Source organism: Babylonia areolata, chromosome 19, assembly GCF_041734735.1.
Source record: "Babylonia areolata isolate BAREFJ2019XMU chromosome 19, ASM4173473v1, whole genome shotgun sequence".
Taxonomy (NCBI): domain Eukaryota; kingdom Metazoa; phylum Mollusca; class Gastropoda; order Neogastropoda; family Buccinidae; genus Babylonia; species Babylonia areolata.
This window is the reverse complement of record NC_134894.1, coordinates 47,981,830-47,998,763: the sequence shown is the minus strand read 5'-3', so window position 1 is coordinate 47,998,763 and position 16,934 is coordinate 47,981,830. Positions and strand designations below refer to the sequence as shown.

Genomic DNA, 16,934 nt, shown 5'->3' with positions numbered 1-16,934 from the left:
ACTGATAATGAATACAAAAAGTCAAAAACATCAACGTTCTCAGTCACTTGTGAAGACACACTTTCGTGTACATAAGGCTTCATGAAGCTACAGTAAAAAAAATATATGCTTAATTGTCAGGTTATTAACTCACTCAGTACGGCCAGTCCTCTCTTCTCCTCTACACAGACCCCTCGGATGTCCAGTGGGTGTCTCAATGACCCAGCCTTTAGCTTCCGTCGTCAGAATTGTGGTATTCTTTGTCAACATCCACCTCTTCAGTATGAGAGCCTCCCTCTTGCAATATTTTGATGGTGGTAATTGGGCTGAAACGCTGTTAACGTCGTCTCTTTCGCCGTTCGTATGGAGAGAGTTAAAGCATATGCACTTGACGTTAGAACAATACTGGAGTCAAACGACGAGTCAGCAAAAGCCCTTAACGTTAAGGCCAAGCTGTTATGGCTTGGGTCTCTTGGTTCGGCGCAGATCTGGTTGTTCGATGGGGCGAGTCCTTCATGCACCATCGTAGCAATCAAGTGTGTGTGTGTGTGTGTGTGTGTGTGTGTGTGTATGTGTGTGTGTGTGTGTGTGTGTGTGTGTGTGTGTGTGTGTGTGTGTTCAAAGTGGTGTTTATTAAGTCCTAGCAAAAAAACAAAAAAGAAGAAACACACATCATTTCATTATATGTATCAAGTTATGGAACTAACACGTAAAATCTAAAGCTCTGTACAATGTCCACATTTTCAAGAACGTGTATGTCTGATGAATAACCGCTATTTCAGCCCCCCCACCCCCAGGGAAAGTGTCAGTGCTTCATCTTTACCCCTTGACTTCTACTGACGAGAATGCCCCTCAGCGAAGAGCACTGTCACCTGAGACAGACCAAGCTGTAAGGTCAAGGTGTTAGACATTACTTATTTAGACTTCTTCTTGGGATTGCATCACATCATTACTTATTTTGACTTCTTGGGATTGCATCACTTCTATTCAGCGAAATTAACACTTAAAGAGCACACTAAAAGAAGTAAATGAGGATAAAAATGAAATGATTATCACCTCAAAAAAGACTTCGACACTCAGTCTCTCTTCCTTCCTCAGTCTCCCTCAGTGGCGCCGACATTCCTCTTTCCTCTTCTGTCCGTAATCTGGTGTCATACTCGACCAGTCTCTTTCCTATCAGCAGCATGTTGCAAATATATGCAAACTGTGTTACTTTGAAATTCGCAGAATTGCATTCATTCGTCATCTCCTGACTGAAGATGCAACCAAAACTCTCTTCTGTGTCTTTGTGCTGTCCCGCCTGGATTATTGTAATTCCCTACTTGTTGGTTCACCCAGCTACATCATTGCTAGGCTTCAGAAAGTCCAGAACCATGCTGCTCGTCTTGTCTTTCGCTCCTGTAAATTTGATCACGTCTCTCCTCTCCTTCATGCTTTACACTGGCTCCCAGTACAAGAAAGAATTATTTACAAAGTCGCCTCTCTTTGTTCCAAGTCTATTGGGGCTTCTGGTCCACAGTATCTTTCTGATCTCATTCATCCTTACATACCCTCACGCCAACTCCACTCTTCTTCTGACACCCGTATGCTTAGGACTCCCCCTGCTCGAACCAAAACATATAGCCAACGCAGTTTTTCATACCAAGCCCCCTTTCTTTGGAATCAACTTCCTCAGCCTCTCCGTCACTCATCTTCACTGCAATCTTTCATATCCAGTCTGAAAACCCACCTTTTCCCCTCCAGATTAATTCTCAACAGCTCATCCGTCTCCAGTATGATCTAAAATGACTGTGAGTGAGTGAGTTTTGATAGTTTCAGGATTTGTTGGTGGCATTTTTGATTGTGTACTATTTACGATTGTGTGCCATGACCTGTGTGTGTGCGTGTGTATTGTGGGGGGTGGGGGTGGATGAACAGTTTTCATAGATGTTTGGTATCTTGTGTTCAATTTTTCCTTTTTGATATTTACATGTGTTCTATTTGTAAACGCCTAGGGCTTATTTTCAAGATTAGGCATAAATGCTCACAATAATAATAACAATAATAATAATAATCGCGCTTAAAATCCATGCCACACTGACGTCGTGTCACCAAGACTCGACAGACAAGGGGTTAAAACGCTGCATCGTAAACCAGCAACAACTGACGAAGCTGGCAGAAAGTGGGTCAGGGAGAGGAAGTGACAGTTCCGATGGAAACTCGGCCTTTCTCGTGACCCGGGCCACGTGACCCGCAGCCGGCAATGGCGGATATCTTGCCGGTCGATGACAGACACCGGTATCGTGTTGTTGAAACGAAAAGGCGGAAAGTTTGGATCCCTCAAAACTTGTTGGAAAGCTGCGCTGGCAGGTGGTGGTTGTAGGGTAATGTCGCAAGTAGGCATCCTAAATTCCTGGAGCTGAAATTAGGATGCTAAAGTGGGACGAAATGAGCGGTAATCAACAACCATCTACCTGAAGATCTAGTCATCAGCCCCATCCACATTAAATATGTGGATTCTGTTCAAACGTGTGTGTGTGTGTGTGTGTGTGTGTGTGTGTGTGTGTGTGACAGAGAGAGAGAGAGAGTGTGTGTGTGTGTGGGTGTGTGCGCATGTCTGAGTATGCCCAAGTTTTATACTGATATGCACTTGTATGTATCCTAATTTCCACTGTATCTGTGTTTGTGTATGATTTCCGATTTATGTTCGTACCTTGTTATGTACTATTCCCCACAATATTCCTTGTGACCCCGGTACACTTGGTAATAAAGACATATTCTATTCTATTCTATTCTGTTCTTCTAAATTCCTGGAGTTGAATTTAGGATGTAACTATTAGTTTCACGATGCCACTACGCTCAATCTTCGCCGTCCGTCAATGGGTATGGTGGTGTTATTTTTCTCCCCGTGGAGGTTCTGAGTAGTGATACATTAACCCCTTGACTTGACCGCTGCTGAAGAGCATGCTCGTCCGTGAAAGGCTGTCCTCTGGGTGGTGTTAGACAGAACGTACAGGTCAGGACCCAGTTGCATTGCTTGGTTCTAACCTTTTGACAGTTACACGTGACTAAATGCCTACGTCGACCCGAACTACGCCATTGGTCAGTTCCATACTACACACAGTTAGTAGCGGGTTACGACCATACTAGGCTCTTCCGTCCGAGCAATGCAACTGGCTCCTGGACGTTAGTCACCATTCATTATTTCTTTATTTGGTTATCTTCCTCTTAGGATCACATTACCTATTTTTCAGCAAAGTTGTTGACTTCATTGATAAACGCAGAAAACAGTAGTAACTGCATTTCAGACTCATGCCGCCCTGATCACATTCCACTACAATTCAACAGGGGGGACACGGCAGTGCAAAAGAGACCAAAATGATGATTTTTCATGATTTGGGTTTTTGATGGATTTTGATTCTTGAACATCTCTTCTATCATATGCATAAGTTGTTTTTTTCCACTGTAAAGATGGTTTTAACAATGAAACAATGAAAAAAATTGCCAATAAAGATTGCTTGCTGAATCACGGAAGTGTTTATTTTGTTCAATTTCGACGCAAGTCGTGAAGTTTCTGGCCTTCACAACATACCTTGGACTTGCTCAATGATGAGTTAACCTACAGCCATGAGACTTTGCATGATTGTTTTGTGACATGTTATTGAAGTTTTGTCGTGAGTATGTATGAAAATATTCTCTGGGTTTTAATTCATAGCAGTTCCAATCTTTTTACCCATTGTAAATTTTGAGAATTTCGCGATACCCAAAATTTCAAAAATTCATAAAAAGTACAATAATTGAAGAACCAACACAATCTCACGTGAAAATGAAGATAATGTCATTGTGTATCACGTCCACATAACAAAAAGTGTCTGCATGCACCACATGGACCACAAACCCGATTTCTTTGATACATTGTTTGGCAGCCATTTTGATTTGTTTCCATAGTAACGGGTATTCACAGAAATCTAAGAACACTTCTTTTTGTGATCCGCAAGTGATGATACACCTAAGTAGACAAAAAAAGAGATAGTCGGAGAGAAAAAAGTCGTTATTTGTGTCTGGCCTTAAGGGATTAAAAGCCGTGTCTCTCTCTATTATGTATGCTCTGATGGTGAGTCACTTCAGTTAGTAAGACATGTATCCGATAAATCCAAAATCCGCTTGGAATGATTGTTTCTCCAGCACATGTGTTCAATACTGACATTAAAGCTCCAATCATAAAACGCAGTTACTGCTTTTGAAATTTCCATTTCATTGGGAACAGCATTAGTACCGATGATTCTATGGGTCATGTACGGCAGTGTATACCCCACTTCAGCATATATATATATATATATATATATATATATATATATATATATATATATATATATATATATATATATATATATATATCAACGCAACAGCCTGTTTACAGTAATGCTGCTGCTGTCATCAGAACACTTTTTGTCACAGCAGATTTCTCTCTGTGAAATTCGGGCTGCTCTCCCCAGAGAGAGCGTGTCGCTACACTGACAGCGCCACCCTTTTTTTTTCTTTTTTTTTTCTTTTTTCTTTTTTGTTGTATTTTTTCCTGCCTACAATGTTATTTGTTTTCCTATTCAGAGAGGATTTTTCTGCAGAATTTTGCCAGGAACAACGCCCGTCATATCAGACACAGGAAACACTCCACCATATTGGAATGAAATGGTACCCCGTAAGATCCATAAAATATATCAGGTAAGATTAAAATGTCGACCACTCCACATGACCCATAGAATCATCGGTACTAATGCTGTTCCCAATGAAATGGAAATTTCAAAAGCAGTAACTGCGTTTTATGATTGGAGCTTTAATGTCAGTATTGAACACATGTGCTGGAGAAACAATCACTCCAAGCGGATTCTGGATGGGGCAGTAGACAAATTCGGACTGATTTGCATCAAATGTGATGTATAATCATCTTCAAAATATGGCCGGAAACCACTGAAAATGCCGCACAATCAACTTATGGTAATATCGCCTTAACTATGCACGAAATTTACCTTTGAAATAGGTCCTTGAATTTAGAATACTAAATCCGATCAGGAGCCGTATTCAAGGCGAAATTCATTTTTCCTTAAGGCACGTTACCTTTCAAGAATCAAAAATCAAGAATATTTAATCCTTTCACCCCTTTTGGGGCATGGAGGATATTATAATTTTATAACAGCAATAATATTTTACACATAAATTATATTTAAACAATTAAAATAACATAACTATCAGAAACAGAATACAAACAATATGAAACACAACATAAATGATGATAGTATTTTTTCTGGTATCAATCCTCAGGATAGATCAGACTATGTTGCTATTCTTTGCAACAGTACTTAAGTTTAACCAAATTCACATGGTAGGGACCTGCGGGTACAATTTACTTTGAATGTTATCTTCGTATTCAAGACACTAGCGGTGTACTCAGGCAGCCAACCCATCGTCTGTAAAATAATATATATATATATATATATATATATATATATATATATATATATATTTAATGTATTCGAGTTTGAAGACCCGCGGGTAGACTCGAGTGTTCCTGAATACCGGATACTACTGTTTACCCTCGGGTAGTTTGCCTTGCCTCGTGTAAATTTACCCACAGGTACACCTTTATCCGCAGGTACGATTGCTATTGTATTCGGCCCTAGGTAGGACGAGTTGTCGATACTTTACCGACGGGTGTGAAATCCAGAGATGTTCAGAAAACATTTTTCACGTCTGGACCACGCCTGAATAGAGTCACACGACACAGAGTGATGGCCTAGGGGTAACGCGTCCGCCTAGGAAGCGAGAGAATCTGAGCGCGCTGGTTCGAATCACGGCTCAGCCGCCAATATTTTATCCCCCTCCACTAGACCTTGAGTGGTGGTCTGGACGCTAGTCATTCGGATGAGACTACAAACTGAGGTCCCCTGTGCAGCATGCACTTAGCGCACGTAAATGAACCCACGGCAACAAAAGGGTTGTTCCTGGCAAAATTCTGTAGAAAAATCCACTTCGATAGGAGAAACAAATAAAACTGCACGCAGGAAAAATACAAAAAAATATGAGTGGCGCTGTAGTATAGCAACGCGCTCTCCCTGGGGAGAGCAGCTCGAATTTCACACAGAGAAATCTGTTGTGATAAAAAGAAATACAAATACAAATAATAAACGATCATGGCATAATAAGCGTGCTTAGAATAAAAACAAGAACGCCACCAGAACATAATAACTATCAATGATGATGAGATAGATACACAGATGCAGACAGAAAACAGACAGAGGGAGACAGACAAGCAAGAACATGGTCAGACAGATGACAGGCAGATGAAATTGATATGACTGCCCAGCGCTCGGCTTATATCACAGATTGACATAGGCTTGCGATTGGGCCAACAGCAAAGTGAAAGCTATAATTATGCTCAATGATTTCTCCACAACAATGGCATGTTATTTACAGTTTAGTCCTTTGTGAAGGACTGACTCTGAAATCAGGAGGCAAAATTGCACTTGCTCTTAGTGTTGCAGCCTTGGGGAGTTAGTTGGCCTTTGGGAACCATCCCAACGCCGACTGTCCTAAAACCCTCTTGGCCGAGAGAGTGGGGATGTAACTTGGGCAATACACTCTCCACTATGATCACATTCTAGCTCAGATAGGACAGCAGTTGCCTCCTCTGTTGTTCTGGTGGTCATAGTCGGACACAACTGACAATCATACATACACCCTCTCGAACAACGCAACTTTCACCGAATCAAGACCCAAGGCCTGGCCAACTTGTCATTAAAGGCGTCAGACAATAGATCGTTAATCTCCAACTCCACTACTATTGATCTGATTTGATTTAACTGATTTTCAGTCTACTCTTCATCGAAATGAGAACATCTCAATGCCGATTACCAAAACCAGTTCAACATGAACTCAAAAACATCTGAAGCCAGGGAAGTAGGCAGACTGGCAGTGAGATCGCTAGACACGAGATCAATAGCTCTCTCCTCGTTCTTTATCTTACACGACCAACATGAACTTGGTTTACGATTCCTACCGTGGTCGTTGCATGCAGAGAAGGCCTGTTTCTGTTTGCTACTTTGGTCTTTCGCATGCGTCTTCGCAAAATGGGAGTATGACTCTACCAGCAGGTCTGCTTATAATCTGTTGATCTAGGAGATTGGAACTATCACCACTGCTGCCAGAGATAAAAGAGAGGGGAGAAGATGGGAAATGAGAGAGTCAGAGAGAGAGACAGAGAAAGAGAGAGAGAGAGAGAGGAAACGATTTTTTATTTCACGAGGGTAGAGGAGTAAACACAGCTGCATTTTTACATCCAGCCCTCAATGGCAAAAAAGAAAGAAAAGCGGAAAAAAGACAAAACAATGGCAAAATACACACACAGACACAGACACACACAGACACACAGACAGACAGACAGACAGACACACACACACACACACACACACACACACAAACACACACACACACAATTACACATGAAAATAAAGCGCATAAATAAAAACATGTACACAGCCTAAATAATTACGACACAACGACACATATTATCATTGAAAAGATCAAACCCAGAGAGAGAGAGAGAGAGAGAGGTGGGGGGGAGGAGAGAGAGAGAGAGAGAGAGAGAGAGAGAGAGAGTGGGGGGGGAGGAGAGAGAGAGAGAGTGGGGGGGAGGAGAGAGAGAGAGAGAGTGGGGGGGAGGAGAGAGAGAGAGAGTGGGGGGAGGAGAGAGAGAGAGAGAGTGGGGGGGGGGACAGAGAGAGAGTGGTGGGAGGAGAGAGAGAGAGAGTGGGGGGGGAGGAGAGAGAGAGAGAGTGGGGGGAGGAGAGAGAGAGAGAGAGAGAGAGAGAGTGGGAGGAGAGAGAGAGAGAGAGAGGGGGGGGGGAGAGAGAGAGTGGGTGGAGGAGAGAGAGGGGTGAGAGAGAGAGAGTGAGGGGAGGAGAGAGAGAGAGAGAGAGAGGTGTGACGAGGAGAGAGAGGGGTGAGAGAGAGAGTGGGGGGAGGAGAGAGAGAGTGGGGGAGGAGAGAGAAGGGTGAGAGAGAGAGAGGTGGGAGGAGAGAGGGGGGGAGAGAGAGAGTGGGGGGAGGAGAGAGAGAGAGAGAGAGTGGGGGGAGGAGAGAGAGAGAGAGAGGGTGAGAGGTACATATAGACATGGAGAGACAGGAAATTGGGGAGACATAGAAAGGGGGAGGGGGGCGGGGAGAGAAAGATTGAGGTAGATAGGGGAGAGAGAGACAAACAGACAGAGACAGAGAAGAGAGTTAACCACAACTGACTTGGAGCAAACCGTGGAAATGCCAGCTGGAAAAAAAACAACAACAAAGGTTAGTATAAAGAGATCTCTTGAGAGTGGCCATTAAAGCAGAGTGACAGATATTGGGGGATAAACTGCGTCCGGTGAGAGAGAGATGAACGTAGTAGACTCTAACTGATATTCAAGAGAAATTCATACTCTCTGTGTGTGTGTGTGTGTGTGTGTGTGTGTGTGTGGTATTATCATCCATTATCAACGGCAGGCTACCGGGAATCATGTGTCAGAAATGCTATCGATCCCTGTCAGGAATCCAAGAAAGATGAAGCTCATTATTTTACTCGCCCATTATGAAGAGCTCTTAGACACAGCAGTGTATACCCAACTTCAGCATATATATACACTATCAATCAACGCAACAGCCTGTTTACAGTGATGCTGCTGCTGTCATCAGAACACTTTTTGTCACAGCAGATTTCTCTCTGTGAAATTCGGGCTGCTCTCCCCTGAGAGAGCGCGTCGCTACACTGACAGCGCCACCCCCCTTTTTTTTGTTTTTTTTCCCTGCCTACAGTGTTATTTGTTTTCCTATTCAGAGAGGATTTTTCTGCAGAATGTTGCCAGGAACAACGCTTTTGTTGCCGTGGGTTCTCTTACGTGCGAAAAATGCATGTTGCGGGCAGATTTTCTGCATGAGACCTGTTCACCGTGCACTGACTGTTGTGTTCTAATGGTTCAGAAGTGACCCCTATGTGATGTTTCGTTCTGCCAAAAAAAAAAAAAAAAAAAAAGTCTGTGTGTGTGTGTGTGTCTGTGTCTGTGTGTGCAAGTGAGTGTGTGTGTGTGTGTGTGCGTGCGTGTGTGTGTGTGCGTGTGTGTGTGCGTGCGCGCGTGTGTGTGTGTGTGTGAGCGTGTGCGTATGTATATCTCTTGATGTGTAAATGTGTATATATATATATATGTGTGTGTGTGTGTGTGTGTGTGTGTGTGTGTGTGTGTGTGTGTGTGTGTGTGTGCGTGCGTGTGCGTGCGTGCGTGTGTGTGCTTGTGTGTGCGTGTGCGTGCGCGCGTGTGTGTGTGTGTGTGTGTGTGTGAGCGCGTGCGCATGTATAATTCTTAACTGCTTTAATGTGTAAATGTCTCTTGAATATATATATGTATATATATGTGTGTGTGTGTGTGTGTGTGTGTGTGTGTGTGTGTGTGTGTGCGTGCGTGTGTGTGTATGTGTGTGTGTTTGGTTTGCTTTAGACACAGCAGCCGACAATACGTGCCCAAAGGTGTGAAAGTAAATGTCAAAACGGAAGACTGACGAATCTCGCCTTTTTGTTCCAGAGTGAATCAGATGAACGTGTCCCCAAGAAAATGCCACCTATTTTTAGTCGCCAGTCACAAAATAATGTCAATGCACCGACAGCTGCAAAGCAGGAAGAGCTGTTGGAATCGCTCAGGAAACACACTGTCGAAGGAGAGTATTTAGCAAGAAAGGATCTGGTTCACATTTGAGAAGGAAGGACCTACTCAGTAACCCGAGCAACATTTCATTTTGCGTTTCACACAGTGCCAGATGCGTCGCTGGCAATACCTGCAAAAAAGCTAAGGACCATCTGGGAACAGTTTTCTTCTTGTGGGCATTTTGAAATGATGCTTAATTTTCGGTATATGCAGCCAGTGTTGTAAGCATCACTCATAACCAGTCGTGCTTTCTTGCAAAAGCACTTTCATTGTTTTTTAAAAATGAAAATTCACACCGATCTTTAATAAACCACTATATAATCATACAATTTTTTGGCTGTAACATCGATTTTTCAAACGCGTTTCTTTTTTCAAGTTGTTCATGGTGCAAGCGTGCCTCAAACAGCTGTCTGAGTGTTCAGTGAGAGAGCCAGTCGTAGACCATAGTATGCAGCCGGCATAATTCTGAATCATCTCTCGGAATTTTGTTTAACATTCTATGGATACATATGTGATCTGCTTTTATGCTGTGGTTCTTCACTTTTTGTGAAATCTGTATGGGTGTAAACGTCAGGTTAAGCTGAGGAAGATTGTGTGTGTGTGTGTGTGTGTGTGTGTGTGTGTGTGTGTGTGTGTGTGTGTGTGTGTGCACGCGCGCGCGCGTGCCAGCGAGCGTGTGTGTGTGTGTGTGTGTGTGTGTGTGTGTGTGTGTGTGTGTGTGTGTGTGTGTGTGTGTGTGTGTGTGTGTGTGTGTGTGTGTGTGTGTGTGTTTGAGCGTTTGTGTGTGTATGTGTGTGTGTGTGTGCGCGCGAGCGTTTGTGTGTGTTTGTGTGTGTGTGCGTGCGTGCGTGCGTGTGTGTGTGTGTGAATAATATAGGAAGGCGAACGAGTACAGTTTGAATGGAAAGTTCACCTGTGTAGTGTTCAAAGCCTTACTTCAATTTACTTTTCCTCTCGATGCCAACGAGCTACTCCCATGGCAGCATGGCTGATTAGCCGCTGACATTAGGTCTAATTTTAAGTTCTAGCATGCACATCTCTCTCTCTCTCTCTCTCTCTCTCTCTCTCTGTCTCGCTCTCTCTCTCTCTCTCGCTCTCTCCCCCACCCCCACTCGCCGTCTTCTTTATGTACTGTGTTATGTCTTTAACCCTTTCACTGCCAGTGTCGCATTTCAGCACCAGCCAGTTCAGCGCACCCATGCCACTGAAATGCGACCAGATCAAGGGTCTGTTGTCTATGAACCTAATGCTCTTAGTTTTCAATGGTAGGATAGGCCCCAGTTTTCTACACATCACAGCTATTCTCAGAGTAGACACCGTCTTTTCTGTGGTTGTAGCACAAGGAAATTTTGCACTCTAACTTGACTGGCGATGAAAGGGTTAATGTTTTATGTATTTTCCATTCATTTGATTTTTTGTCATGAGAGATCAGTGATTGTAAAAGCGCAAACATTCTTGTAACACTAGCTTCGTGAAATAAAACCGTTTCGTATTGTTTCGAATCGTTTCATCTCTCCTCTCTCTCTCTCTCTCTCTGTCTGTCTGTCTGTCTCTCTCTTGTACGTACCCATGTTTACTCGAAACGCTTAAATGTATCAATTAAACATTGAACAATAAATGGTTACCAAACGGTTTACGAGAGAGAAAGAGAGAGAGAGAGGGGAGGGGAGGGGAGGGGGGAGAGAGAGATGCAGGCAGGCAGACAAACCGAGGTAATGAGAGAAAGAGAGAGGGAGAGAGAGAGGGGGTAGAGAGAGGGGGAGGGAGAGAGAGGGGAGGGAGAGAGAGGGAGGGAGAGACAGAGAGAGATGCAGGCAGGCAGACCGAGGTAATGAGAGAGAGACAGAGACAGAGACAGAGAAAGAAATCCAGATCGACTACAATACGCAGGTAGCTCCGAATCATCACTTGCACCAATCACACCCGCCCCCAAAATTTCTGTTTGTTAAATTCTTCACACAGATATAGCGATTATTTCCACAAGCGGCACGACACAACGTAGCAGCAGCAGCAGCAGCAGAAGAAGAAGAATCAGACTCACCGGTGGTGGAGGATGCAGCAGCAGTCGCAGAAGACGAAACACTCACAGAGGACAGGCACACGCAGGCAGCCAGGCCGGTTGACTGACAAGACGGACACAGAGGCTGACTGACAGTGACGATGCCAGAGAGCGACCAGGCCAGCAGACTCAGCAGTAGCTCGTAGAGAGAGAGAGAGAGAAGAGAGCGGGAGAGAGTGAGAGAGATAGAGAAGACGACGAGCAGGCAACACAACAGAGCACTGGTCTACTCCGCAGGCACAGCGACACACCGCGTTGTCACCGGCAGCACACACACACACACACCTCCTCCTCCTACAACAACGTCCACAATCTCTCTACCTTCCCCTCCTATCACAATCCCCTACCACCCACAACCGCCACCACATCCCCGACACGGCAGCTGTCCGCCAAGCGACGATCAGAGCGAGAGAGAGAGAGAGGGGAGAATCAAGGAAATACGGAAGGCACAGTCGCAGCGCTCGGACCTAAGCAAGCCTTATGCTCTCTCTCTCTCCCCTCTCTCTCTCTCTCCGTCTCTCCCTCCCTCTCCCTCTCTCTCCCTCTCTCTCTCATTCATTCTCTCCTTCTTTCTCTCTCTCTCTTTCCCTCTCCGTCTCTCTCTCTCCCCCTCTCACTCTCTCTCCGTCTATCTCCCTTTCTCTGTCTCTCTCTCACTGCTTCACTTGCAGCCCTAACAGGACTAACCTGGTTTTCCTCTCAGATGTTCTCACCCCAACAATACATGAAGCCCCTCCCCCACCTCAACCCCACCCCACCCCCCCTACACACACACACACACACACACACACACACACACTGCAACAACGACGAAGACGACGACTAAAGCGAGGACTTTGCAGCCCCCCTGGTCCGTCGCGCCTCCCTCTCTCCCTCTCCCTGCCCATCAAACGGACCGACACCACCACCACACATGGTGGGGAGACTAGGAGGCTGCATGGGTAATGACCCAATCTATATCCACCTCCACACCCACCCCACTCTCCCTGCGGCCATGGCGGACGGCATAGCCAGCCAGCCCGGGAACTTAGTAGCTCCGAGAACCGAACACGAAAATCGATGCTGGGCGGAAGGGGTGGGAAGAGGTGAGGAAAAGGGGAGGGGGGGGAGAGGCCTGGGTGGGGAGGGGGGGGGGGTTGTGGAATTGGCGTCTTGGGGGATGGGGAGGGGGGGAAGGGGTAGGGGAGGAGTGGGTGTGGGGAGGGGGAGGGAGGGTGGACTTGCCGTCGTGTCGTGTCGTGTAGTGTCAAAGGAAAAGCGGCTCGTTTTACTCTTTCGCGCAGCAGTTTTTTTTTCTTCCAGAGAAATCAGCCAGGGGCATGTCACTTCTGATATTATATTAGCTGTAATGGAGCTCTCTCTCTCTCCCCCTCTCTCTCTCTCTATGTGTGCGTGTTTGTATACGAGTACGTGCGTGCATGTGTGTGTATGTTTGTGTGCGTACGTTTGTATGTGTGTGTGCGTGCGTGCGGTTGTGTGTGTATGTGTGTGTGTGTGTGTGTGTGTGTGTGTGTGTGTGTGTGTGTGTGTGTGTGTGTATGCGTGTGTGCTTGCGTGTGTGTGTGTGTGTGTGTGTGTGTGTGTGTGTGCACGTGGCCACAAGATTCTTTGATGTCAAACGCAACAGTAGGTCAAAAAGGGAGCTTTTTTGTCTGATGGCACCAATATGGCCATCTGTACTCTCGTTGAAGAGAGTGACAATGTCAAGCGATCAGACCACTCACTGAAGTGTTGGTGACAAAGCCAAGAGATCAGACCATTCACTGAAGTGTTGGTGACAATGTCAAGAAATCAGACCATTCACTGAAGTGTTGGTGACAAAGCCAAGAAATCAGACCATTCACTGAAGTGCTGGTGACAATGTCAAGAGATCAGACCATTCACTGAAGTGCTGGTGACAATGTCAAGAGATCAGACCATTCACTGAAGTGCTGGTGACAATGTCAAGAGATCAGACCATTCACTGAAGTGCTGGTGACAATGTCAAGAGATCAGACCATTCACTGAAGTGTTGGTGACAATGTCAAGAGATCAGACCATTCACTGAAGTGCTGGTTACAATGTCAAGAGATCAGACCATTCACTGAAGCGTTGGTGACAATGTCAAGAGATCAGACCATTCACTGAAGTGTTGGTTACAATGTCAAGAGATCTGACCATTCACTGAAGTGTTGGTTACGATGTCAAGAGATCAGACCATTCACTGAAGTGTTGGTTACAATGTCAAGAGATCTGACCATTCACTGAAGTGTTGGTTACGATGTCAAGAGATCAGACCATTCACTGAAGTGTTGGTTACAATGTCAAGAGATCAGACCATTCACTGAAGTGTTGGTGACAATGTCAAGAGATCTGACCATTCACTGAAGTGTTGGTTACGATGTCAAGAGATCAGACCATTCACTGAAGTGTTGGTGACAATGTCAAGAGATCTGACCATTCACTGAAGTGTTGGTTACGATGTCAAGAGATCTGACCATTCACTGAAGTGTTGGTGACAATGTCAAGAGATCAGACCATTCACTGAAGTGTTGGTTACGATGTCAAGAGATCTGACCATTCACTGAAGTGTTGGTTACGATGTCAAGAGATCAGACCATTCACTGAAGTGTTGGTGACAATGTCGAGGGGTCACACCACTCAGTAAATGAGTGTTGATCATCAGTCTATCAAAGGTAAGACCACTGTCTGATGATTATTGATGAGTCTATCAAACGAAAGACCGCCCAGTAACGAGTGGTGATGAGTCTATCAAAGGTAACATCACTCAGTAAGACCACCCAGTAATGAGTGATAATGAGTATTGATGAAGTCTATCAAAGGTAAGACCACCAGTAATGGGTGATAATGAGTGTTGACGAAGTCTATCAAAAGCAAAACCGCCCAGTAATGGGTGATAATGAGTGCTGACGAAGTCTATCAAAGGTAAGACCACCCAGTAATGGGTAATAATGAGTGTTGAAGAAGTCTATCAAAAGTGAGACCACCCAGTAACAGGTGATAATGAGTGCTGACGAGTCTATCAAAGGTGAGACCACCAGTAATGGGTGATAATGAGTGTTGATGAAGTCTATCAAAAGTGAGACCACCAAGTAATGGGTGATAATGAGTGTTGACGAGTCTATCAAAGGTGAGACCACCAGTAATGGGTGATAATGAGTGTTGATGAAGTCTATCAAAAGTGAGACCACCAAGTAATGGGTGATAATGAGTGTTGACGAGTCTATCAAAGGTGAGACCACCAGTAATGGGTGATAATGAGTGTTGACGAAGTCTATCAAAGGTAAGACCACCGAGTAATGGGTGATAATGAGTGTTGACGAAGTCTATCAAAGGTAAGACCACCCAGTAATGAGTGTTGACGACACTGGATGAGGGAAGGAGGACTGCCAACAGGTCTGTGCCACAAAATGTTGCGCCGTGGCCTAGTGGTATTTGTATTTGTATTTCATTTTATCACAACAGATTTCTCCCTGTGAAATTCGGGCTACTCTCCCCAGGGAGAGCGCGTCGCTACACTACAGCGCCACCCATTTCTTTGTATTTTTTTTCCTGCGTGCAGTTTTTTTTGTTTTGTTTTTTTACGATCGAAGTTAATTTTCTTAAGAATTTTGACAGGAACAACCCTTTTGTTGCCGCGGGTTCTTTTACGTGCGCTAAGTGCATGCTGCACACGGGACCTCAGTTTATCGTCTCATCCTAATGACTAGCGCCCAGACCCCACCACTCAAGGTCTAGTGGAGGGGGAGAAAATATCGGCGGCTGAGCCGTGATTCGAAACAGCTTCCTAAGCGGACGCGTTACCTCTAGGCCATCACGCCACCAGGGCAGGTAGTAAAAGAAATACATTTTGAGACAAGAGAGAGAAAGGGGGGAGGGGCGGGGTAGGGAGAGAGAGAGAGAGAGAGAGAGTGGCGCTAAATTATGGCGACGTGCTCTCTCCCTAGGGTGGAGAGAGGCACGAATGAACTTTCGCTCAGAGAAATCTGTGGTGACAAGAGAAACACTGCACAATGAAGAGCGTGTAGTGGGTGGGGGTGGTTTTGTGGCGTTGACGACAGAGAGGTGTGAAAAAAACACACACACACACAAAACACACAACCACCAAGGCTTTAATGAATGGCACTGACAACAGTTTGTCAGGTTGCGGAGGGGGAATCTGGATGCCACTGATACGAATTCATTACACACGGAAACAGGTCCTTTTTGGGTCAAGGCTGATACCTTTCCATGCTACATAGAAAAGGAATAAATAATAATAAAGGCTACGTCAAACCAAACATCACACAGATCGGAGTGGGAAAAGGAGTCAGGTCAGATGGGGAGTGGGGGGAGAGGTCAGATGGGGAGAGAGGTCAGGTCAGATGGGGGAGAGGTCAGGTCAGGTTGGGAGTGGGTGAGGTCAGATGGGGAGAGGTGAGGTCAGATGGGGAGTGGGGGGAGGTCATATGGGGAGATAGGTCAGATGGGGAGGTCAGATGGGGAGTCGAGAGAGGGGTCAGGTGGGGAGATAGGTCAGATGGGGAGGTCAGATGGGGAGTCGAGAGAGGGGTCAGGTGGGGAGATAGGTCGGGTCAGATGCGGAGATAGGTCAGGTCAGATGGGAGAGGGGGTCAGGTCAGATGTGGAGAGGTCAGGTCAGATAGAGAAACAGCTAGAGGTCAAGTGGGGAGAGAGGTCGGATGGGGAGACAGATCAGATGGGGAGAGAGGTCAGATGGAGACAGAAGTAAAGTCACATGGGAAGAGGTCAGGTGGGAAGAGAGATCATCAGATGGGGAGAGAGGGCAAATTGGGAGAGAGGTCATGTGGGAGAGAGGTCAGATGAGAGAGTGGGGAGAGAGAGAGGTCATGTGGGGAGAGAGGTCATGTGGGAGAGAGGTCAGATGGGGAGAGAGGTCATGTGGGGAGGTCAGATGGGGAGTGGGGAGAGAGGTCAGGTGGGGAAAGAGGTCATGTTGGGAGAGAGGTCAGGTGGGGAGAGAGGTCAGATGGGGAGAGAGGTCATGTGGGGAGGTCAGATGGGGAGTGGGGAGAGAGAGAGGTCAGGTAGGGAGAGAGGTCAGGTGGGGAGAGAGGTCAGGTAGGGAGAGAGGTCAGGTGGGGAGAGAGGTCAGGTAGGGAGAGAGGTCAGGTGGGGAGAGAGGTCAGGTAGGGAGAGAGGTCAGGTGGGGAGAGAGGTCAGGTGGGGAGAGA

The 16,934-nt window shown here is 45.7% G+C and overlaps 1 protein-coding gene across 2 annotated transcripts in view; it reads right to left on the bottom strand.

The window, feature by feature from the left end:
- The window catches only part of LOC143293783 (putative sodium-coupled neutral amino acid transporter 11), a 159,195-nt gene that overhangs the window by 122,035 nt on the left and 20,226 nt on the right, over nucleotides 1–16,934 (bottom strand). The window contains exon 1 of one of the 2 annotated variants that reach the window (XM_076605019.1): nucleotides 11,722–12,009. The exons of the other annotated variant lie outside the window; for it this stretch is intronic. The gene's annotated coding sequence lies outside the window, so the exon portion shown is untranslated. Of the gene's footprint in view, nucleotides 1–11,721; nucleotides 12,010–16,934 lie in introns of those variants that run through there. 2 annotated transcript variants of the gene reach the window in all.